Here is a 26,447-nt window from a genome sequence, read left to right as displayed (position 1 = left end):
TGTGTGTTAGGGGAGCAGGTCTGAAGTCTGTCTGGCAACCCTAAGGTAAGGTCTACTCTGGGCCTTAGTTTATTCACTGAGAAAATGAAGGTGTTGGACTAAAGATGATCCTCTCTGTTCTTTTCCACCAATCTGGAAAACAGCTAAAGTGGGCAACATTAAAACATGGCACTGACTCTGATATCAGAAGTTCTAGGTTCTAGCTATTTTGTCCATGGGCAAAACTTAATCTGTCCCAATCCTAATTTCTATAATCTTTTTTTTATTTTAATTGTGCTTTAAGTGAAAGTTTACAGTTCAAGTCATTTTCTCATACAAAAATTTATACACACATTGCTATGTGACCCTAGCTGCTCTCCTATAACGTGACAGCACATTCCTCCTTTCCATCCTGGATTTCTCGTGTCCATTCAACCAGCTCCTGTCCCTTTCTGCCTTCTTATCTTGCCTCCAGACAGGAGCTTCCCATTTAGTCTCATGTACCTACTTGAGCTAAGAAGCACTCTCTTCACGAGTATCATTTTATGTCTTATAGTCCAGTCTAATCTTTATCTGAAGAGTTGGCTTCAGGAATGGTTTCAGTTCTGGGCTAACAGAGAGTCCGGGGGCCATGTCTTCTGGGGTCCCTCCAGTCTCAGTCAGACCATTAAGTCTGGTCTTTTTACTAGAATTTGAGTTCTGAATCCCACTTTTCCCCTGCTCCATCAGGGACCCTCTTGTTGTATTCCCTGTCAGGGCAGTCATTCGTGGTATCCGGGCACCACCTAGTTCTTCTAGTCTCAGGCTGATGGAGTCTCTGGTTTATGTGGCCCTTTCTGTTTCTTGGGCTAATATTTTCCTTGTGTGTCTTTGGTGTTCTTCATTCTCCTTTGTTGCAGGTGGGTTGGGACCAACTGATGTATCTTAGATGGCCGCTCACTAGCTTTTAAGACGCCAGATGCCACTCACTAAAGTGGGATGCAGAACATTTTCTTAATAAACTTTGTTATGCCAAAATTGACCTAGATGTCCCCTGAAACCATGGTCCCCAGACCCCTGCCGCTGCTACTCTGTCCTTCAAAATGTTTGGTTGTATCCAGGAAACTTCTTAGCTTTTGGTTTAGTCCAGTTGTGCTGACTTCCCCTGTATTGTGTATTGTCCTTCCCTTCACCTAAGGTAATTCTTATCTACTACCTAGTTAGTGAATACCCCTCTCCCTCCCACCCTTGTAACCATCAAAGAATGTTTTCTTCTGTGTGTTTAAACCATTTCTTGAGTTCTTATAATGGTGGTCTCATACAATATGTGTCCTTTTGCGACTGACTAATTTCACTCAGCATAATGCCTTCCAGATTCATCCATGTCATGAGATGTTTCACAGATTCATCATTGTTCTTTATTGTTGGGTAGTATTGCATTCTGTGAATATACCATAATTTGTTTATCCATTCATCCAATGATGGGCACCTAGGTTGCTTCCATCTTTTTGCTATTGTGAACAGTGCTGCAATGCACATGGTTGTGCATATATCTATTCATGTGATGGCTCTTATTTCTCTAGGATATATTCCAAGGAATGGGACTACTGGATCGTATGGTACTTCTATTTCTGGGTTTGGAAGGAAGCACCAAATCAATTTCCAAAGTGGTTGTACAATTTTTACTTTCCCACCAGCAGTGTATAAGTGTTCCAGTCTCTCCACAACCTCTCCAACATTTATTGTGTTTTTTGGATTAATGCTAGCCTTGTTTGAGTGCGATGGTATCTCATTGTAGTTTTGATTTGCATTTCTCTAATGGCTAATGATTGTGAGCATTTCCTCATGTATCTGTAAGCTGCCTGAATGTCTTCTTTGGCGAAGTGCCTGTTCATATCCTTTGCTCATTTTTAAATTGGGTTATTTGTCTTTTTGTTGTTGAGGTTTTGCAGTATCTTATAGATTTTAGAGATTAGATGCTGAACAGATTTGTCGTAGCCAAAAAATTTTTCCCAGTCTGTAGGTTGTTTTTTTACTCTTTTGGTGAAGTCTTTTGATGAGCTAAGTGTTTGATTTTTAGGAGCTCCCAGATATCTAGTTTCTTGAAATTTCTTAATCTTAAAGTGGGATGATAATTTTTACCTCAAAGGCTTATTAAGATAGATAGACAAAAGTGTTTTGTGAACAGGACAACGTGAAATATTCATTATTATTATCATCTATAAACTGGCCAGTCAGCTTTCAATAATAGAAAGCTAGTTGTATTTGCTTTCTTTTATTACCCAGAATTTGACAAACAAATAAATGAAAATAAAAGTACATACAAACTTCCCCTATATATCACCATTTCATCCAGAAGTCTTTTAATATTATTGTTTACCAAGTAGTTAATTATATTAACTCACTATTGCAATCTGCAGTAATGTGAGATCTGCTGCTTACTATTTGTATTTTTTAAACTTTGAAATAATGTGATTAACTTACATAACTATATTGTTTAAATATTGGTCATAAGAAAAAAATGATTACACCAATCAGAAGACTTACTTTATGTTTTCTCTAAAGGCTTGATCTAGAGAAACAAATAGTAAATTAATCCCGAGTGTCAAAAGGCAGCAAACCAACACTTAAAGAGCTACAAAACAAAAAGCTTGTTACCTGGAGTAACACAACATTCTGTCGACTGTTAATCCGTAAAACACTAGGATAAAACTCTCATGATAATACCCCTAATTTTCAAACTTGTTGCCCAGACAGCACTGAGAGGTATCTCACTACACTGAATCAAAGGTACTCTTCATACAATACAATAAAACCAAACTCTGTAAACAAAGGCTTTTAAAAGTAATCATGTTCTGCAATCACCATGTGGCTAATAGTTTTATTTGAAAGAAGAATATCTGACAATAGTTTTAAACACTCGATCTAACAATGTCACAGAGCCCTTACGATCCTTTTCATGGAACTTTCTACCATAAGAGCAATGGGGGACACTGAAAAGATCTGCATATCAACTCCATGAGAGGCGATCTCCAAGGCATTTATCCCCCATGGTCTTAACCACCATATGCTCCTGTAGAAAGAGATGCTGAAATGCTGCTTTCTTCAGGTTACAAAAGCCCCACACTCTATTGTTTAGTAAAAATAATAGGCATTTATAGATCACTTTTCGCATCCAACACACCTTACAAAACACTTAACCATTCGGTCCTGACTCTTATCTCTTTAAACATTTTATTTTTTTAAAAAATAATAAAGGTAACACATGGCAAATGATTAAAATATTATTTTCAGCATTCAGAAAGGTGAAAATAAAAGTCACTCTTCTCATCTTACTCCCAGAGGTGATTACTATTAATAGTTTCTTATATATATTTCCAGGAATTTTCCTTACATATGCAAACATTAGTGTATTGTAGCTGCCCTTTCAGAACACACAGAATTGTTTTATATATATTATTCTGCTTCTTGCTCCCCCCACACACTTATCACTATAATCTTAGACATTTTCCCACATTTATATAGATTTACCTCATTCTTATAAAGAACTGCATCCTGTTCCATTGCAGAATTGTATATAATTTATTTAAACAGTCCTTTACTGATGGATATTTAAGTTGTTTCCAGTCTTTACTATTTTATACAGTGTTGCTATGAACATGCTTTTATACAATTTTTGTGTATACATGTGAAAATATTTGTTGGATGGATATCTAGAGGTAGAATTGACAGTTAAAATATTTCAGACGTCTTAGGATTTGGTGGATATTACTAAATTGCCCTCCTAATGGGTTTAGTTTCTTTATGTTCCCATGAAATCCTAGTGTCTTCTCCTACCCCATGATCTTTTAAATTAACTCAGGTCCAAGATCATTTTCTCTATTCCAACTTTTACATATTACATTAAAAACTAAAAAAGGAAAAAATTATAAAGTAAAACATGCTTTCAGTAGGAAGTCTAGAAAAATAACTGAATTATAATGAAAAATTATGAAGAGCTGTATTATAGATTATTGATTTCAAAGACTCAGACTTTAACTATATATAATACTTAAACTACTTTGAAGATAATATAATTTCTGATTCAGAAGATATTTTAAGATCTTGTACTAGTACTGTAGAATGTATTATAGGTGAATGGGCCAAATGTGGCCTAATACCATCAGTGTCCTGGAATGAGGTGAGACAGATATAGAAAAATGGGAAATGAATTTGGGGGTGACAGAGAATGAAGGCTAGACTCTAGGAGCTAAGAAGGACTTGCAAATAAAAACAATAACTGACATTTATTGAGCTGACATTACTGTGTACCAGGTGCTCTATTAGTTTACACAGAGTAGCTCACTTAATTCTTACAAACAAAACTGTGATTCTATTATTATCTCTACAAGGCTCAGAGAGGTTAAGTAATTTGCTTAATGTTACACAGGAGTATTTCAAACCCAGCCAGTATTCTGAATTCAGAGCCTCCTTTCTTAACCAGTTTCTATACTGTCTCCATGATGATGGAGATTCATCAGAACAGTTTAAATCTGAAAAGGTCTATTGCCAACAGGAACAACTCCTGGGGACCTTAAATACCTACCCAAGTGCACCTGGTGTTTTCTCCTCTACTTATCCTAGCTACACGTAGCAGGTCCTGACAAGGCCTAGCAGATCCTGACATTAATAAGGATCTAACCGAGTACTAAATATAGCAGTAAGATGATCTTTTGGCTGTTGTATCACCCTCTTGCTACCAGATCCTTAAAATTCTGTATTTCAAACTTATATTCATCTCACAACATTTTTCAAGGTACTTATACCTTCAGATCTTTTTGTTTCCCTAGTTTGCACAATGCATCCTGCAGGAAGGAGGTATTTAATGTATTTGTGGATGATGATGGTAGGGCTCTTATTTGATATTTAAAATAAACCTAGTAGCTGGGCAAGTATTATCATTCCTTTTGATAATTTTTTTTTTAAAAAAAGATGAACTAGACTAACATCTAGCTGATAAGAAGCCTAGACTCTAGGCTCACTTGTCTCCAATTCACCCTACATATTGTTGAAAGACTAACTGAATTTAGTTTCACTAATTCTGAATACCTGTATGCCAGGAACTTTGCTAGATGCTGATTATGAAAATGAATAGGAGTTAATCACTTTTATCATAATTCCCTACTTGAAACCCCCAAATATTTCCTTTCAGATCAAATCCAAACTCTTCCTTCTAGCATTCAGAAACCCCACTGCCGTCAAGTTGATTCCGACTCATAGCTTCAGACCCCTCCATAGTTTAAATCTTACCATAATCTAGTCATTATGACATAATTACTCTCAACCCCATGTCTTCTCTAACACAATCACTGTTAATTTTTTACCCACCCGCCTGAAATAAATTTTTGCTACAATTCTGTTGTATCTATCCTGTCCTCCTATATCAGAATCTCAATCTCTGTTCAAATTGTTGCCTCACTAGGACCACTTTCATCCCACTTTTCAAGTTATCCCATGTGCAACCTATTTTTCAAGGCCTAGTTCAATTCTCAGTTCTTTTAATAATTAGAAACTCTATAGTGTTTTCACTTCCATTGATTCTCATTACAATCCTGTGTATAGGTAAGCAGAGCTAGCTGCAATTATCATCTCCATTTTATAGATTATTGTTTGTAGAAACTGAGGCTCAGAAAGTAAGGGACCTGTCTAAGCTTGGATGGCAAATGTCAGAGCTGGGATTTGAACCTAGGTCTTCTGATTAAGTCCAACGACCAATTCCTGGTTTACAGTATGCTATGACACTTTTAAGGAGCCCTGGTGGCACATTGGTTAAGCACTCGGCTACTAACAGAAGGGTTGGTAGTTCGAACCCACCAGCTGCTCCACGGGAGAAAAGACCTGGTGATCTGCTCTCGTAAAGACTACAGCCTAGGAAACCCTAGGGGACAGTTCTACTCTGTCCTATAGGGTCGCTATGAGTCAGAATAACACAATAACTTGACACTTTTCTAAAGCCTTTATAATTTATATTATTCAAGGTCTTTGCTGTTGTTGTTAGGTGCTGTCGAGTAAATTTTGACTCATAGCAACCCCACGTGACGGAGTAGAACTGCCCCATAGGGTTTTATAGGCTGTAATCTTGATGGGAGCAGACTGCCAGGTCTTCCTCCCCCCTGGAGTTGCTGGGTGGGTTCGAACCACCAACCTTTCAGTTAGCAGCCAATCGCTTAACCGTTGTGCCATCAGGGCTCCTATTCAAGGTCTTATTCTCTATTTTATACCACATAACATGATATATGTTTGTGTGTATGTATATTTCTTGTCCTCTAATTGCTGCCTATATAACTTATCTCTCTGTTGGAGCAAATCAGACACAGTAACTTTTGTGTACATTGCAGAGCCTAGGACAGTGCTAGGCAAGTCATAAGCACTAAACAGTTACATTACACATATGGTATATCTTTGTTTAATGTAAAATTCATTCAATAAAGTACAGCACCACATCCCACTTTATCTGTCCTATGGCTACACAAACATTAGGCTCCAGATAAATACTGAAGTAATCAATACATTAATGATAGAGGTTCTGTCTCTCTGGGGGCTTACTCCCTCAGACCTGGTACAGGGAGCAGCCCTTAAGACTCCATTTCACTGTTTCATCCCTTTCCTCTTGCCTCTTGCTCTTCGGGTAGATGCCTCCTTTGTACAAAGAATCCAGTAGTGGGCCTGAACACAACCCAGTAGGTAAGGGCTTTATCTTTATTTTCAAGCCCGCCCTAGACTTTCAGGAGCCAAAAGTTCAAATCGCAGCAGGATTGATTCGGCCCTTTCACGAGCAATTTAGTACTATGCAGTTTGTTTAGAATGGTCAAGTTTCCAGGCCCTGGCTGAGCAGCATCATTATCTCCAAGTCTTCATGTATCAGCTTCCCTGACCACATTTCACTTTGCATGTCTTTCTTCTCTGAAATCAGGTGAATGAGCAAAATCACAAACTTAGACACAATTACACGCTTTTCAACAACATGTCAGATATGTTCAAGGAATTTAAGTACAATATTGGAAGTTGTTTTTCCTCTCTGGCTTAGGCAAAACCAAGAAGTATGCAAAAGTCATAATCCTCAGTTCTTAGTAGAAAGGGGGTGCTTTATAGCATTCTTCAGCTAGTGCATCAACTAACTGAGAAAAGATATGGTATTACTAGATTCTCTTCAATCCACCTCAGCTGAAAGGCCACTTGGACAATGAATCTTAAGTGAAGTGGAAAATATTTTGCTAGGGGAGAAGACTAAGTAGCAAATCTTTCTTTTAATGTTTAATTGTGAAATATTTCAACCATACAGAAAAGAACAGAAATTAACAAAACCAAAAGCTATATGCTCAATAGACAGCACTATCACATTCTAACATTTTACACTCCCAGAGATTTAAAAAAATAAAACATGAAAGTTGAAGCTCTCTGTGAACTCCTCTATGAGCTCCTTCCTCTCTCTCTCTAGATGTAACTGCTCTCCTGAATTTGTTATTTATCCTGCCATTCATGTTTTATATTATGCATATGATATATCTTTGTTTAATGTAAAATTCATTCAATGAAGTATAGCTTATAAAGCACTGAACTTAATTTTTTTTTTTAAATTTCTCAAGGTTGATATATAAAATACATATAGAAGGCAAATAAAAACTTCGTTTCTGCTTAAAAACCTAAAGCCCAGGCGTGGATAGATGGGTAGATGTGAGATAAAGCCAATATACTAAAAAACCTATTGCTGTCAAGTTCGTTCTGACTCATGGTGACCCTATGGGACACAGCAGAACTACCCCATAGGGCTTCCAAGGAGCGGCTAGTGGATTTGAACTGCCAACCTTTTGGTTAGCTGCCATAGCTCGCCAAAGCTCTTAAGCACTGCGCCAATATAGCAAGATGTTAATTGTAGAATCCAGGGGGTGTGTATTTGGTTGCTTACTGTATAATTCTTTCAACTTGTCTGCATGTTTGAATTTTTTTATAGTAAAATATTGAGAAAAAAACAAACAAAACCTGTAGTTCGTGTTTTATCCAAAAACCTCAGTGAAGAACGATATCAACTGGTTTTAAATACTTAAGGACCTAGTATACTTAAAGAAAACAATAATTAGGCTTGATAGTCTAATTACTGCTTAAGCTCTTGCTTACAGTATCTACCAAATAAAAAGAGCAAAGACCAGTTCCTCTAAGATTCATCTTAACATAGTCACTTCTTGTAAAGCAGTTATTTCAGCTTTGATTTTACCAGTGGTTGAGAGCTGAATTGTGCCCCTCAAAAAGATATATTCAAGTCCTAACCTTTGGTACTGTGAATATGACCTTATTTGGAAATAGGGTCTTTGCAGATGTAATCAAGTTAAAACCAAAAACCAAACTCGTTGCTGTTGAGTTGATTCCAACTCATAGCGACCCTATAGGACAGAGTAGAACGGCCCCATAGGGCTTCCAAGGAGCAGCTGGTGGATTTGAACTGCCGACCTTTTGGTTAGCAGCCAAGTTCTTAATCACTGTGCCACTAGGGCTCTGTAATCAAGTTAAGACAAGGTAATATTGGATTAGGGATGACTGCTATTCTTATAGGAAGGGAAACTGGACACCAACATACAGAACACACAGGGAAAATGCCAAGAGATTGGAGTGATACATTTACAAGTCAAGGAACATCAAGGATTGCCAGCAACCACCGGAAGCTCGGAAGGGCCAGGAAGGATCCTCCCCTAGAGCCTTCAGAGAGAGCATGGCCTTGTCGACACCTTAATTTTGAACTTTTAGCCTCCAGAACTGTGAGAGAATAAATTTCTGTTGTCTTAAACTGCCTAGTTTGTGACAATTTGTTACGGCAGCCCTAGGAAACTAATATACCAGCCTTTTCTGGAGAGGTCATGAGATGATTTATTTATAATCCTTTTCTCACTACAATTTAAATCCAAATCTAGAAAACTCAAATCTGTTTATGGTTGATGAGCATCACTAATAAAATGAGTGAGTATATTAAATAATTAGAAGAGAAATACTTTCAATAGTTTTTAAAAGACTGTTACAGATTTTTATAGTCTCCCTCACAAACTTCTTTTATCTCAGTAAAATGCTCTGCTACAAGCTGATCATGAGAAGAACTAGAAAAGACATTTGCCGTTAATAAAATCCACTGAGATGCACATTTATGCAATGGTATTTTGCCTACTATGTGAGGTATTTTCATATTTGTATCTTATTTATGCCTCACAATAAGCATGCTTGATTTTTTTTCTTTTTTTAATGAAGAGGAAACTGAATCCCAAAGAATGTACTTGTCCAAGGTCATGCAAGCAATACAGATGTAGGTACACAACTAAAAATAATGCACTATAAATATTCATTTTAGTGGTATTTTAAAATGACTACATTACCAGATATTATTTATTATTTGTTCATAAAGTACTTTACCTTGAGTGGTCTAATTTAATTGAAGTTACTCATAATTTTATAGGTAAATAACAGATTCAGAAAAACTCAAGCTTTATATGGCTCAAATGTTGACTTTCAACTACAGTATACTATCTTTCCAAAGGAAAATCTTCAAGGAAAAGGATTGTGTTGGGATAAAAATAGCAATTACATATTAGGAAATGAGAGGTATTACTGCCTCAACACAATTCTTAAAAACCAGGAAAGGTGTGCATCAGGGTTGTATCCTTTCACATACTTACTGAATCTGTATGCTGAGCAAATAAACCAAGAAGCTGGATTATATGAAGAACAACTCGGCATCAAGACTGGAAGAAGACTCATTAACAACCTGCAGTATGCAGATGACACAACCTTGCTGGCTGAAAGTGAAGAGGACTTGAAATACTTACTGATGAAGATCAAAGACTACAGCCTTCAGCATGGATTACACCTCAACATAAAGAAAACAAAAATCCTCACAACTGGATCAATAAGCAACATCATGATAAACGGAGAAAACACTGAAGTTGTCAAAGATTTCATTTTACTTGGATCCACAATCAACACCCACAGAAGCAGCAGTCAAGAAATCAAAAGACGCACTGCACTGGGAAAATCTGCTGCAAAAAACCTCTTTAATGTGTTAAAAAGCAAAGATGTCACTTTGAGGACTAAGGTGCACCTGACCCAAGCCATGGTGTTTTCAATCGCCTCATATGCATGCGAAAGCTGGATGATGAATAAGGAAGACCGAAGAAGAATTGATGCCTTTGAATTACGGTGCTGGTGAAGAACACTGACTATACCATGGACTGCCAAGAGAACGAACAAATCTGTGTTGGAAGAAGTACAACCAGAATACTCCTTAGAAGCAAGGATGGCGAGACTATGTCTCACATACTTTGGACATGTTATCAGGAAGGATCAGACCCTGGAGAAGGACATCATGCTTGGTAAAGCAGAGGGTCAGTAAAGAAGACCCTCAACGAGATGGATTGACACAGTGGCTGCAATAACGGGCTCAAGCATAACAGTGATTGTGAGGATGGCACAGGACCAGGCAGTGTTTCATTCTGTTGTACCTGGGGTCACTATGAGGTGGAACTGACTCGATGGCACCTAATGACAACAACAAAAAACTATTGGGTCATAGAAGAAATAAAATGTGAAATTAAAAAAATTCCTAGAATCAAATGAAAATGAAAACACAACATATTGAAACCTTTGGGACACAGCAAAAGCAATACTCAGAGGGAAATTTATAGTAATAAACATCTACATTAAAAAAGAAGAAAAATCCAAAATCATTAACTTAAACTGAAAACGTGAACAAACAGAAAAGGAAGAGCAAAAGATGTCAAAAGCTATCAGAAAAAAAAAAGAAAAGAAATAATAAAGATCAAGGCAGAAATAAAATTGAAAATAGAAAAACAATGGAAAGAATTAATAAAACCAGAAGTTGGTTCTTTGAAAGCATCAATAAAATAGACAAACCACTGACTAGACTGACAAAAGAAAAAAACCAGAAGAGGTAAATAACCAAATTAGGAAGTGAAATTGGTGACATTACAACTGATTCAAGAGAGAGAAAGATTATAACTGATTACTATGAAAAATTATACTCCAACAAATTGAAACCCTAGATGAAATGGACAAATTCCTAGAAATACTACCTATCCAAACTAACACGGAGGTAAAAAATTTAAACAGATCTAGTACAAAAGAAGATATTGAAGATATCATCAAAAAACTGCCAACAAAAAAAAGCCCAGGACCAGATGAATACACTGGAGAATTCTCCCAAACATTCAGGAGAGTTGACACCAATCCTATTCAATCTCTTCAAAAACACAGAAGAAGGAATACTATCAAACTCTTTCTATGAAGCCAGCATAACTCTGATACCTAAATGAGACAAAGACATCACAAAAAAAGAAAATTACAGACCAATATCCCTTATGAACACAGATGTAAAAATTTTCAACAAAATTCTCGCCAACACACTTTAGCAACGTATAAAAAAAATCATACACCATGATCAAGTGGGATTCATAACAGGATTACAAGGGTGGTCCAATATTAGAAAATCAATCAATGTAATCTATCATATAAATAAAACAAAGGATAAGAACCATATGATCATATCGATGGATGCAGAAAAGGCATCTGATAAAATTCAACACCATTTCTTAATAAAAACACCCAGCAAAATAGGAATAGAAGGGAAATTCCTCATTGTAATTAAGGGCAAAACTAACAGTTAACATCATACTCAACAGAGAAAGGCTGAGAGCCTTCCCTCTGAGAATGGAAACAAGACAAGGATGCCCATTATCACCACTCTTATTCGACACTGTACTGGAAGTCCTACCAGAGCAATAAGACAAGAAAGAGAAATAAAATGTATCCAAATTGGAAAGGAAGAAGTAAAACTATCTCTATTCGCAGATAACATGATCCTATACATAGAAGACCCTAAAGTCTCTAGGAGAAAACTCCTGGACCTAATAGAGAAATGTAACAACGTTGCAGGGTACAAGATCAACACACAAAAATCAGTTGGGGTCCTTTACGCTAACAAAGACTACTCTGAAAAAGAAATCGAGAAAACAATACCATTTACTATAGCCCCTGAATTAACCTAAGCAGGGACAGAAAAGACTTATATGATGAAAATAATACAACACTACTACTAGAGACTATAAGAGACCTACAAAAGGGGAAAGACATACCATGCTCGTGGATTGGAAGATTTAATATAGTGAAAATGTCAGTTCCACCTAAAGTGATCTAAAGATACAATGCAATCCCAATACAATCCTAGCAACATTCTTTACTGAAATGGAAAAACTAATGACTAACTTCATATGGAAAGGAAAGAAACCCCAAATAGCCAAAGCAATATTAAAGAAAAAGAACAAAGCAGGAGGCCTTACACTCCCCAATATCAAAACATACTATCCAGCCACTGTAATCAAAACAGCCTGGTATTGGTTTAACAATAGACACATAGACCAGTGGAATAAAATTGAGAACTCAGAATTAAACCCAGCCATCTACGGACAACTGATTTTCAACAAGGGGTCAAAGTCCATTCAGTGGGGCCGAAAAAATCTCTTTAATAAACAGTGCTGGCAAAACTGGATATTCACCTGCAGAAAAATCATACCTCACACTATATGCAAAAACTAACTCAAAATGGATCAAAACCCTAAATGCTAAACCTAAAACCATAAAATTTCTGTAAGAATACATAGGGAGAAAACTATGGAACCTAATCTTCTGTAAAAATAGAATAACAAATGTTACAACAAATGCACAACTAGAAGAAGACAAAGGAGATAATTGGGACCTCATCAATTTTAAAAACTTAAGCTCATCAAAAGACATTAAAAGAGTAAAGAGACAACCTACAGACTGGGAAAAAAATCTTTGGAAATGACTTATACATAAGGGTCTAATCTCTAAAATCTATAGAAAACTGCAACAACTCAACAATAAAAAGACAAACAACCCAATCACAAAATGGGCAAAGGATGTGAACAGACCCTCACCAAAGAGGATATTCAAACAGTCAACAAACATTACAAGATGTTCACGATCATTAGTCATTAGAGAGATGCAAATCAAGACTACAATGAGATACCATTTTACCCCAGCTAAAACGGAACTGATTAAAAAAAAAAAAAAAAAACCAAAACACAACAAATGTTGGCGAGGATGTGAGGAGATTGGAACCCTTATCCACTGCTGGTGGAACTGTAAAATGGTACAACCACTATGGAAAATGGTATGGCGCTTTCTCAAGAAACTACAAATACCTTATGGTCCAGCAATTCCACTCCTAGGATACACCCCAGAGACCTAAAAATAATGACACGAACAGACATATGCACATCCACAGCTGCGTATTCACAATAGCAAATAAACAGAAACAACCAAAGTGCCCATCAATGGATGAATGGATAAGCAAATTGTGGTACATACACATAATGGAACACTATGCAAACATAAAGAACAATGATGAGTCCGTGAAACATTATAACATGGATGGACCTGGAGGGTATAATGCTAAGTGAAATAAGTCAAGTATATAAGGAAAAATACTATATGATTCCTCTTTTACAAGAAGACAAGAACAGATATCGAGAGACAAATGTTCATTGGTAGTTACTGGGCGGAGGGTGGGAGTACGCTTTAGACTAGAGATTTGTTGTTTTTGGTGATGGGAAAAGTGGCACCGAATGTGGATTTAGTGAGTACAGCATAACCAAAGTAAAAATGAGTGTTTGAGCATATATGGATGGGTGTAGGCAAATTGGGTAGGTACAGGTATGTACACAGGTGAACATAAAAGTATCTATGTAAAAAAAAAAACACATGTAAATACCAATATGTGGGTGCAGGCCCATATACTCATTGAAGACACAAATATGGATACTCCTCAAATATAACCAAACACCTTCCAAGATTGGTTTTCTGGGTTTGAAGGCTTGGGACTATAGTCTTATGGGATAACTCAGTCAACTGGCATAACAGAGTTCAAAAAAATCATAATCTGCATCCTAGTGAAGTGAAGAGAGTCTGGGGTCTAAAAGCTTGCGAGCGGTCACCTAAGACACAATTATGGGTCTCTACTTGCCAGGAGCAAAATAATAAGGCAACAAAAAGCTCAGAGAAGAAACAAGTCTATAAGAGCCACAACCTCATCTAATCTGAGACCAGAAGAACTAGATGGTATCCAGCTACCACCACTGACAGTTCTAACGGGGGTCACAATAGTTGGTCCCAGATAGAATGGGAGAAAAATATGGAGCAGACCTCAAATTATTATTTAAAGTGCACACAGACACACACACACACAAACTGTAACAGTAGGAACAGAGGACTACCTGAGACTATCACCTTGAGACACTCTTTAAGCCTATAACCGAGCTTATCCCCTGAGATCACCTTTTAGTGAAATAGAGTGGCACACAAAATAAAGGGTATTACCCATAAGATTGGTCCTCTACTTAAAAACCATTTGTATGAGACCAAAAGGTCAAAATTACCCAAAAGCAAAGATGAGAAGATAAGGGGAGCAGAGAAACTAGATTACTGGAATGTAACAAACAGAACACAATTAAAGAGAATGTTGACACATTGTGATAAATGTAACTAATGTCACTGAACAATTTGTGTGGAAACTGTCAAATGGGAAACTAACTTGCTGTATAAGCTTTCATCAAAATTTCAATAAAATATTATTTAAAAAAAAGAAAGAAATCAAACAGTGTATTGTATTGGGCAAATCTGCTGCAAAAGACCTCTTTAAAGTGTCTGAAAAGCAAAGATGTCACTTTGAGGACTAAGGTGTGCCTGACCCAAGCCATGGTGTTTTTAATCGCCTCATATGCATGCAAAAGATAGACAATGAATAAGGAAGACTGAAGAAGAACTGATGCATTTGAATTACAGTGTTGGTGAAGAATACTGGAGTGCCAGAAGAATGAACAAATCTGTCTTGGAAGAAGTACAGCCAGAATATTTCTTAGAAGTGAGGATGGCGAGACTTCGTCTCACATACTTTGGACATGTTATCAGGAGGGACCAGTCCCTGGAGAAGTAGAGGGTCAACGAAAAAGAGGGAGATCCTTAATGAGATGAATTGACACAGTGGCTGTAACAATGGGCTCAAACACAGCGATGATTATGAGGATGGTGCAGGACCAGGCAGTGTTCTGTTCTGTTGTACATAAATTACATAAATATATGTAATTTTCATATATTTATGTGCAGTTTGGAGCCCTGGTGGCGCAGTGGTTAAGAGCTCAGTTGCTAACCAAAAGGTCAGCAGTTCGAATCCACCAGCTGCTCCTTGGAAACCCTATGGGGCAGTCCTACTCTGTCCTATAGGGTCGCTATGAGTTGGAATGGACTCAATGGCAATGGTTTTTTTTTTATTTATTTATGTGTAGTTTATGCATATTATAGATAATCTTTTTAATAGGAAGCCCAAAGTTTGGGTTAATTAAAGTTAAAAAAGTCATTTGGTATTCTGTAGACAATACCATTTACCTAAGACGACAACCATTTAACTCAGTTGAGTGTTAAAAAAGTTGATTTCATTGATTACATGTTCCAGTTATTAAGAAGATATTAGGGATAGTTAAACAAAACAAAACAAAACAAAAGATTGGCTTGGCAGCTATATTTTAACTTTACTTGAAAAGGCTTTAACCTTAATATCAACTGCTTTTTTTCTTTCTTTTCTTTTTTTTTTGATAAAGAACTAGGCTTTTTGATTTTGAAGGTTTCTGAAATACATACTGTGAAGAATTGTTTATTATGGGACATACAGTTATGATCTTAGTTTTGGAAGAACCCAGTTTATAAAGACAAAAGGGAATACTAACAATAGCTACTAGTTGTGAATATTACTGTAATATGCATTTAAACTTTATATCTCAAATCCTCGTGAAAAACTATACAGTATTCTTGTTCCTATTTTATTCTTGAGGAAATGGGCTCAAAGAGGCTAAATGTCTTTTCCAAAGCCTGAAAATGGACAAAAAGTATGCTGCCTTATTTGTTCCTTCTATCGAAAGTTACTGAGCGCCTTTCTATATGCCAGAATTCAAGGATACAATCATGAACAAGAGAGAGACTGTCCTTGCCATAGTTATAAGGGGCAAAAACAGACAAACAAGTAATGTCTAACAATAAAGTGTTGGAAGTCCTGTGAAGGTGAAGGCAAGAGTTCTCTGCTAGAGCACAAAGTGAGAATTTTTCACTGAAGAATAAGGATTTTGTAAGCAAAAGCGGCTCATACCAATTACGTGTTTTCAGCAGTCTCTAAATTTCTTGATCTTTTGTTTGGTGTTTCAGCAGAACAGCTGTTTTAGGGCTGGGTTAGTTAATCGATAACAGGTTCTTTCTTCTCGCTCTAAATGGCTGCTAGGCTTGAGGAACTTCCCAGTGAATAATTAACACCAGAACAGTCTGCCAGCTATGTTTATTAATACATTCCTTCCGCCTCAGGACGGTGGAATAGTAGTGAGTCATAGAGGCAAATAGATGAGTCGTTGCTTAATAAATAGTCATTGAATGAATGAACCAAGATGATCAGTACCTTTAAACAGGGTTTTCCAAATGGCATCTAATATCTGTGACTTTAGGTAATCACCCAGGCTGAGTCAGATCTGACCTACTGATCCAGAGATGGGAAGCTTCCACTTCTAATTCCACACTAATTTGTATTTATTGGTATCCGAAGTCTGACAATTTCTCTTCTGGCTTTTCCTCAGTAAGTGATCTTAATAGTATGATGTAAGGGGTGTCATTCATAGCACAGAGTTAGAGAAACTGAGCTGTGAGTTTGTAAAATTAAAATGGAATTTAGATAAATAATTGCAAAAGTACCATCAGTTTACATCTTTGCCTGGTGCTTAATATTTGTTAAAGCTTTACTATATACTATGTTATTTGCTTTTTACAACAATCCTATTGGATAGATGGGCAGGTATAATCTCAATCTTACAGATGAGGAAACTGAGCTTAGCATAGTAAGGGGTGGGACAGAATTAAAATCTGGTCTTCTTGCTCTTAGTTCATTGCTCTTTTCCTCTATTATACTGCTGGATTGGATACCCAGGTTTACCTTGATGACTCCTTTGTATACATAAAAAGAAAAACAACACTGTAGACTTGGAGTCTTCTCTAGCTATAGAGGAAGGCTAAAACAGAACTGAGTTTATCATAGAAATAATATAATGAAGATAGGAAAAAAGTACCGTGGTTCCATTCCCTGCCATTATACAGATATGATAGAAATATTTTTATGCCTATAATTTATATATGTTTCTTGTTTAATCACAATTTGAAGGACACTGCTGCTTTGGGATACATTTTCAGGTTTACCTGGGAAATCTTTTGTTTTTCAGATATCTTGATCTCTAAGCACCTGATGAAAACACGGCAAACATTTTAAACTAACTTTTCTGAAGACCAATATTCTATAAATAGTACTAAAATTCAACATAGAAATTTTATGAAATGCTGTTTACTTTCTCTTTGTAAAAATGCTCCACCAGATTGTTCACTCATTACCTTTTGAGATAATTAAATATGAATATTGTCAGTGATACAAAGATACTGGCAATTTAAGAGTTCATTTGGGTTATAATAGGAAATCTTTCTGTAGTGTCTATTTCCTTTAAAATATATTTAAGACATAAACATATACACAGGGGATACATATATTATTTTTAGGGTAAAAGAAATCATGTACATGAGAGTTTTCTAAAGTTTATACTGTATAAACCTACAAGGAGAAGAAAAACAAAACAAAAAACCTTGACCTTATATTGAACTCAGTAGTTCTGAATTAAATGTTCATAATAAACCTTTTCCTAATAGCCTCTTATCTTTTCATCCAAGACAAATAACTTGTGGTGAACAAGAAGGAAAGTATATTAACTTTATTAATTTTTTAAAGTTCCCTGAAACTTCCTGGAGGAAGATGAGATTCTAATTTTGGGGGTTGGAAGGATGGGCAAATCTTTGGTTCTGATTTGTAGTTCAATTTTTGGGAGAAGGTAACAGCACTATAAAAAGCTAATCATCTGCTAACGAATTACCTTTAAAGCTGCAAGGTGCCTGTTGCTGTACAAGACCCCCTAGTTTCAATTCATACACTTACCCCTCATTTACCCAGTAATTTAACAATTAGGTAATGTGTGCCTATTAAGTGCCAAGCCACAGCCTGGACCTCGGGAATACAAAAACAAGGAATGGGAGACCGAAACCTAGATAGGAGACAGACAAGAGTCTATCCTTTCTTAAAGAGACACCTGTGAATTATTATGAACTTTTCACTGCTCATCTTACTCAACAGACTTCTGCAAAAATCAACACAGTTTTAGAGCAGAATAGCAAATTCACTAAAACATTTTTATCAATGAATATAGCTTTATTCTATGAATATGCCTTTCTTTTTTTGATACACAGTTATCTTTTATTTGTATGTTCTGATTTTTTTTGTTGATGGAAAGAAAACAAAGTCTTAATATAATGATCCTCCCATCCTAGATGAGTAGCCCTGGTGGCAGAGTGGTTAAGAGCTCAGCTACTAACCAAAAGGTCATCAGTTCAAATCCACCGGCTGCTCCTTGGAAACCCTATTGGGCAGTTCCACTCTGTCCTATAGGGTCACTATGAGTCGGAATTGACTCCACGGCAATGGATTTGATTATTTTTTTTGTCGTAGACATACGCATTCAAACTCATTCCCTGGGTTTCCTTGGCTGCACTGCTTTGTCTGAAAGGTAGGGCCTTATCCTGAGATAATATCACTTAATGGTTTTGTTAAGTTGGTAAAGGCAATGCCAACACAAGTCATCAGTACTTTATCCCTGCCCCTGAGTTGTGCACAACACGGCTTGGTTTTAGTTTTAAACATAATCTGGAAAAGCTCTTCAAATGCCTCAGAAACTCTATGATGGGCGGAAGACAAGAGGTCTAACAGGAGTTTGGGTCATGAGCAGCTGTTAGAAGTAGGCTCTGGTTAGTAGAATCCACACATTGGCCTCTATAAACTCCTTCCAGCAGCAGCTAGGCACAGTTTTCAAGGCTCATCCATGTCACAGCATGTATTAGAACTTCCTTCCTTTTTTATGGCTGAATAATATTCCATTCTATGTCTATACCACATAGGTCAAATAAGTTGGAAGCATATTGTATGATCCCACTTATATGGGGTATTTAGAATAGGAAAATTCATAGAGACAGAAAGTAGAATAGAAGTTACCAGTGGCTAGGAAAAAACCAAAACCAAACCAGTAGCAGTTAAATCAATTCCAACTCATAATGACCTCATGTGTTTCAAGTTTTCAATGGCTGTGATTTTTCAGAAGTAGACTGCCAGGCCTTTCAGAGGGAACGGGTAATGGGGAGTTATTGTTTAATGTATAGAGGTTTGGTTTAGAATGATAAAAAAGATCTGGAAATGGACAGTAATGATGGTTACACAATATTGTCAATGTACTTATGCCACTGAATTGTACACTTGGAAATGATTAAAATGAGAAATTTTATGTATATTTTACCACAATGAAAAATTTTTTAAATGCTTTTCATGGTAAGAAAAACAATAAAAAAGAGGAAAGGTCACAATCCCACAGCTGCCCACATCCTACTTCCCTTGCGGTGGAGGAATTCTTCCTCAGATCTTTTCAGTCTGGAATATGAAATTTCTGCTAACCATGGGCCTTAGTCATGTGACTGAAGGTGCAGCTGGAAATAAAGTATCATAACTCTCTCATTTCCAGTATGCAGTCCATAAGAATCTAGTCACAAGTCATGTAGCTAAGAGGATTTCGTTACTGCTAAATAATCAGCAGTGATAGGTATTTGACACTTTATTAGTCTTTGGGCTTTTATACTATAGGAAAAAACTTTTCTAAAAGTTTAACAAGTCAAGAATTGAGGGAAAATTTATTTTACTTTTGTTTTTGCTTACTCTATGAAGAATAACATCTGAAAAAAAGGAAAAATTATTCATTTTGCTTTAAAAGATACAATCTAATTTCATTATGGCTATGATAATAAGAGTTACTTTCAAACCAGACTTGAGAAGTATGCCTTTCTTATCCACCAGATACAGAACATGCCAAAGATATATATAAAATAGAGTCTATGAACACATTCTTCAGAGACAAATAGTACTTCAGTGAAAAGAAAATTCTTACTGCTGTCAAGTGGCCAGGGAAAGAGCCTTTAGAAGTGTGTATTTAGTATATTAAAGGGGCTACCAGTGGCAGAACTCAAGAGAGGATGCGAGGACAGCTCACTACACCCCCCTGGTGGCCACATCTGTTTATTAACAACAGATAGTTCTCTACTCTGGACAGGAAGAGTAACTTACTTATGTGGTGGGAGGTGCAGAGTGAAGCAGGAGCAAAAGGTGAACAGCTTTAATGTGATCAGTTAGAGTCAGTTTTCAATACATGGAAAGCTCTATTCTTATTAAAAAAAAACAAAACAAAAACCAAAAACACTCCACAACATATCCCATTATAAGTTCAATAAGTATTCGGCTTCTCCATGAAATGTTAACCTCATCATTCTATTTCTTAAAACAGAAAAGCAGAGTGATGGAGCATCATGTCAACATCTTACTAGCAAATGATTCAGGAAAAAAAGTTCTTTGCATGTCTTCCTCTTTAGTCTTCCAACTTTTCTTTGGAGTTTGAGATTGTTTCAAAATTTAAAAAAAGATTAAAAAAATGAGGATTAAATTATCAGCTCATATTTACAGCAGACCTTCCTCTTTCTCACTCTGTCTTTTTTTAAGTACAATACTTAGATTCTCTAGATGAATATATTCTTTAACTAGAGCATATACTTAGGCAGAAATACATCCGTTCTCTTCACAGCCAAAAAAATGGGCAACATAGTACATTATTGTCATTATGATACTTAACTCCATAGAAAAATTATTTCACCAAACAGGCTGAAATTAAAGGAAGATGAAGTCATATCTCAAAGATAAAAAATACACAGAGCAAATACAAAACAAAGAAAACTTGACAAAGTACCAGAGACAGAGATCTGGAGGTAAGATTTGATCACAAATTGAATGAATTAGTAACACAGTGCCATTGTGAAATTATCTCTCACACAAGGACATGTCCTGATTCTGTTTTCTTTCAACTGTCTTCAGGCCATCTCCACTTGAATATTGCCCTGTTTCACATGCTCAAAAGTGAACTCTGTCTTCTCATATGAGTTCTGTTTCTCAAGTATATCATTTCTAACAAAGGTATCAACATTCTTCTATTCTCATTCACTCATCATTCATTCAACTAGCATTTACTGAGTGCCAACTACATGGTAACTGCTGGGGATACAGAGTTAAAGACACAGTCCTTGCCCTATGCTGCTCTCAGATGGTGAACGCCAACCTCTGTGCTAAGTGTTATGATGGCTAGAGGAGCACATAGCCGGGGTGTCTAACTCAGAGTGCGGGCCCCAGAGCTGCTTTCCTGAGGAGACAGTACCTGAGCTCAATTTCAAAGTTTGAATTTTTAGCAGGAATTACGCAAAAAATGGGGAAAACGAAGGAAGGAACCTGTACACAGGAACAGAGACACAAGAGACCTGTTTGGGGAACTGGCTAGATCATAGAATTTAAGGGAGTTCTGATAAGAGATGAGGCTGGAAAGATAGGTAGGGGTCAGAATGTGAAGGCTCTTGATTGGCATGCTAAGAGTTTGAATTTTTATCCTGAAAGGGGCATAATGAGATCTATATAGATATAGAAATATGGAAATATCATTGATGGTATTATGGAAAATGAAACTTGTGGTGGAGGGAGAACCAGTCAGGTAGGGGCTTTTGAGACCAGAGGCAGGGAGACCAGTTTCTTGTAATTCTTCAGGTAGAAATCTTGAAGTCCTTTCTCTCTTTCACATCATATATCCAATCTTTCCCTAAGTCCATATGCCTTGGATTTGTCCTTTCTTTTCCATTTTCTCCACCTCTAGCCATTTACCTAATTTATTCCAACAGCTTCCTCAGTAGTTTTCTTGCCTCCCCTCATACAGCATAACACTGCCAGACTCTCTTCTGCCAGTCATGCCATTCTTCTACACAAAGAGCTATCAAATTAAAACTCCTCTGCATTTAAGATATAATTATCTTCTCACTGTCCCTGAATCACACCATATTCCAGACTTCTGAGGATATCCTTCCACTCTCCCCACCCTCCTATATTTGGAATGCTCTTCCTTTCTTCTGTTCTATCTAAATCACACTCATTCATCAAGACTCAGGTCTTAAAAGCGATTTTCTGAGACTCCTCTGGCCCACATGGCTCTCTCTCCATCCCCTGTGTGACAAATTTTGTTTTCATTGCTAGGTTTGAAGCTCCTTGGGGAACAGACCATGTTTTCAAAGATGAAGAATTTTTTTTCAGTGCATGGTAAGCAATTCTTTATGTCCATGGAAGACTAAAGAGGAAGAATCTAGGCTTAAAAACATGAGAGGTTTTAAGTTGAACAGGAAAAATAATTTCTTCACTTTCAGAGAAATTAAAAAAATAAAACTTGGTGACAAAATTTTATTAATTAAACACACATTTTTATATTTATTTATACATACATACATGCATGTAAATATATATATGAACACACATACACATATATATATTTGTCACCAATTTTGATATATAGCTTGAGAGGGAAAAAGTAAAATATGTCCTGAGTGACTTGAGCATCCTTTTTAAAAAAAAACAAAAAAACCAAGGACAATCTCCCAGACCACTGAAACAATATTATAGTACAATACAATGAACTGCTGACCCCAAAGCTGATTCCCAAAAAGTTACTCCTCTTTATACAGTTCTTAGGCTGGGGTTGGTACCCACAGGAATGGATGAATTCTACTATAATTAAAATATTTATTTTCTAAATTTAGATCCTAAAGGACTTTGTTTCCTACCATAACTACTCACCTTAAAAAAAGACGTCTCAGGAACTCATAGATTTATTTCAGCGGCATATTTCTTTTGTTCATTTTTGTTTATTGATTATCTTACAATTTTGTTATGTTGAACTATATGATATTGCCATTTATAGGTCAAAACACTGAATATTGGCATTTTATATGGTTTAGTGGTATTGTTACCATCCTGGCTGTTCCCTAGTCAGCAAAGTATGTATATCATCACACAAGAAGGAGGAAAGCTTTGAGTTCATAAATATGAGACAGGAAGACTGTCATTGAATTTCATCTATTATCTTTTTGCCAAAAAGTTAATAATATACAATCTGATTTTAAGTTCTGTAATCACATTATCTTTTTATGCCTATCCTCTGAGAAAGACAAAATATTGCCAGAATTTAAATATCACAAAAAGGATAGTGTGACATGAATATTGGTTTTTAAAGGTATCACACTGGTTTTTAAAGGTATCACACAAAAAACCAAACCAAAACCTTTGCTGCTGAGTTGATTCCAACTCATAGTGACCCTACAGGACAGAGAAGAACTGCCCCAAAGGGTTTCCAAGGAGTGGCTGGTGGATTTGAACTGCTGACCTGTTGGCTGGTGGCCTAACTCTTAACTACTGTGCCACCAGGGCCCCAAAGGTATAACAGTTTAGGCTAATTATATTGGTGAGAGATTAATTTTAATTTATGACTTTTCCAATAAATGGCATTTGGTTAAAATGAGAGATGATTAATGCAATGCCTTTATTACCTGGAACTAGCATCTAGTTTTAATGATATGCTGTTCACTATTCAAATTCCCTACTACAAGCCACATTTGAACCCACAAACTGACAAGATGAGTTCACGCATGCTCAATGAAAAGACGCTAACTCAATGCTGGTTTACTGAATGGTAAATGACGGAGAAAGCGAGGGCTATCTGTAGGCAGCCAAACCCACAAAAATCAATCTTTTACACACCATTTAGCTACAAGGAGCATTCAATTGGCAGCTAAGAGAAGTTTCTTTGCTTTGAGTCAGACTAAAGCAATTAGATTCAGAAATAGTCTGGCAAACACACTGAATGTAAGAATTTATAACAGGCTATCAAGTCTTGATTTTTTTAAAAATGAGTATTACTAGATTTTTCTTCATTTCTTATTTCTTTAAGTGTTCCTTTTCTTGTGAATAGAAGAGGTCTGAAAAAACCCTCTGCTGGTCATATTAATGATTTACTGTTAGCAATTTTAAAAACAGGGGTCTTCATGATTCTTAATGGCTTGACAATTCAGTGCTGTGAATAAGAGAACAGACCAAACTTGCCTCATCATTATGTAATGTTTTGAACAACAATTATTCCAGTGGATGTCAAATCAATACGTAAAGCTTAAAATTAACCCAGAGATCTTTAAATCTGACCTATTAGAAATTTTAATAATTATTTGGAATCTTTTTTTCATTCTAATGGGAATAAGGTTATGATGCCTCTAATAAGCATTCAGCTAAAATTTCTTCTAGGTTTCCATCTCTTAGCCCTATGGAAAACAGTGACACTTCACTATCAGTTCTTTCCTAAGAGACAGTGAAAAACTAAGCTTTAAGCCAAAATTTGTGTGATAACCAAGACAGTAAAAATATTGCCAATAACTCAGTTACTGATGAAAATAAACTGTATTAAGTTGTAATTTAAAGAAGAGAGCTATCTCAGGGGACATCTAGGTTAACTGGCATAACATAGTTCATAAAGAAAATGTTCTACACCCTGCTTTGGTGAGTAGCATCTGGGGTCTTAAAAGCTTGCAAGCAGCCATCTAAGATACAACTTCTGCTCCCATCCCGTCTGGAGCAATGAAAATGATGAAAACCAAAGACACAAGGAAAATATTAGCCCAAAGGACTAAAGGACCACATGAACCACAGCCTCCACACCAGCCTGAATCCAGAAGAACTAGATGGTGCCCGGCTACCACCACCGACTGCTCTGACAGGGATCACAATAGAGAGTCCTGGACAGAAAGAGGGAGAAAAATGTGGAACAAAATTCAAATTCACAAAAAAAGACCAGACTTACTGGTATGACAGAGACTGGAGGGACTCCTGAGACAATGGTCCCCAGGCACTCTGCTACTAAAGCCACTCCCGAAGCCCACTTTTCAGATAAAGATTAGACAGGTCTATAAGACAAACAGTAACACACATGAGGAATGTTCGATCAAGTATACGAGACCAAATGGTCATCTCCTGCTCAAAAGCAAGACGAGAAGGTAGGAAAGGACAGGAAAATTGGACAAATGGACACAGGCAACCCAGGGTGGAAAGGGGGAGAGTGCTGTCACATTACAGGGATTGCAACCGATGTCACAAAATAATTTCTGTATAAATTTCTGAATGAGAAACTAACTTGTGCTGTAAACTTTCACCTACAGAACCATTAAAAAAAAAAAAAAAGAGGGCGCTATAAATCAATAGGGGAGCCCCGGTGGCCTAGTCGTTAAGAGTTCGGCTGCTAACCAAAAGGTCGTCAGTTTGAATCCACCAGCTGCTTGTTGGAAACCTTATGGGGCAGTTCTACTCTGTCCTATAGGGTCACTATGAGTCAGAATTGACTTGACGGCAATAGGTTTATACATCAATAGGAGTCCCTGGGTGGTGCAAAGGATTAAGCGCTCAACTACTTGCTGAAAGGTTGGCAGTTTAAACCTACCCAGAGGTGAATCAGGTGTTGAGCTTCCAAAAGGTCACAGCCTTGAAAACCTCACGGAGCAGTTCTACTCTGCACACATGAGGTCACCACGAGCTGGAATCAACTTGATGGCCACTAACAACAACAACATACCATCAACAAATACTTGATAATCATTAAGGAAGTATTCCATTTAGCCAGCTTCTCCACAGTTAGCATGCTTTTTGTATCCTTTCTCTGTATCATCCAGAATAGCTGATTTTATTGGGTTCACAGGACAGAAGTTTGATAACATTTAAATGACTATCTAGAACTTACTGGAACTGTTTATTGTGGGAAGGAAGTTGCTTTGAAAAAACCATATCAAACTGAAGGACAAACCTAAGTACAAAACTGAAGGCTAAACTGCTCTTCAGTTGATATTTTCCTAAAAGGAAGGAAAATTTGCTTATTACCCAAGATAGTTCCTGACCTGGGTCAAAACTGGGCCAAATTGGCCCTTCTGCATCTTTTTAAAGTAATCTACCATTTTAAATCGAAAGGTTGGCAGTTTGAATCTACCCAGGGGCACCTTGGAAGAAAGGCCTGGTGATCTACCATCAGCCATTGACAACCCTATGGAGCACTGTTCTACTATAACACACATGGAGTTGCCATGAATTGGAATTGACTCAACAGCAACTGTCTACCATTTTAAATCTCTGAGTCAGTAATTGTCTTCTTAAAACAATCTCATTTTTGAGAGACCACTGGAGAATCTTGGAAAACCAAGGTTAAGTTAACCTGACAAGACTCAAAAAGAATTAGAGAAAAAACATTAACTATAGAAATGCTATAGAACATAATGAAGAAACATACCTCCTGGGCTGTGACCGGCATTCTTCCTCCCCACTGTCT

General features: G+C 36.8%; 1 protein-coding gene across 1 annotated transcript in view; it reads right to left on the bottom strand.

Moving 5' to 3' along the window:
- The window catches only part of SSH2 (slingshot protein phosphatase 2), a 137,299-nt gene extending 110,852 nt beyond the window's left edge, over window positions 1-26,447 (bottom strand). The window contains exon 1 of the mRNA XM_023739615.1: window positions 26,409-26,447. The gene's annotated coding sequence lies outside the window, so the exon portion shown is untranslated. The remainder of the gene's footprint in view (window positions 1-26,408) is intronic.

Source organism: Trichechus manatus, unplaced genomic scaffold, assembly GCF_000243295.1.
Source record: "Trichechus manatus latirostris isolate Lorelei unplaced genomic scaffold, TriManLat1.0 scaffold00138, whole genome shotgun sequence".
NCBI classification, from domain to species: Eukaryota; Metazoa; Chordata; class Mammalia; order Sirenia; family Trichechidae; genus Trichechus; species Trichechus manatus.
The sequence above is the reverse complement of the archived record's forward strand: the minus strand, read 5'-3'. Positions and strand labels throughout refer to the sequence as shown.